Here is a 504-nt window from a genome sequence, read left to right on the forward strand (position 1 = left end):
GTCCAATTGACTTCATGATTGGGATTAACTTAAGAACTTAATTAACAATCACAAATCATGATTCTACGTTTAGTGTCCACTCGGGGAGAAGTTGAAACAGTTTTAGTTGCATAATTTGCCTTCGTTGTAATTACACACTGCCCTCCACTGGGCACATGTTGCAGTGTACTCGCTGTTCACAGTCGCCAAGCTGATCATACAGTGGAGCTGCAGTTCGAGGTGTACTTCTGCTTATATTCTATACGACAATCTCGCTAGAGTAAGGGGAGAAGATCTCACGATTGCTACTGAAGCCAGCATCACACAGTTCGCATATACGGTTCTCTCCCCTCGACACTCACGGTCTCGTTAGATGACCCGATGTGAAAAGATAGCATCACACAGTTTTCATTAGATGGTTTATACTCACGTGCTGAGTCTTATGTGTTTTTTCCTATTAACTCCGAAAAGGAGAAGGCAGCCATCACACAAGATCGACTTAAATCAGGTTGCTTCTCCGTGTGA

Source organism: Priapulus caudatus, unplaced genomic scaffold (genome assembly GCF_000485595.1).
Source record: "Priapulus caudatus unplaced genomic scaffold, Priapulus_caudatus-5.0.1 Scaffold1303, whole genome shotgun sequence".
Taxonomy (NCBI): Eukaryota; Metazoa; Priapulida; class Priapulimorpha; order Priapulimorphida; family Priapulidae; genus Priapulus; species Priapulus caudatus.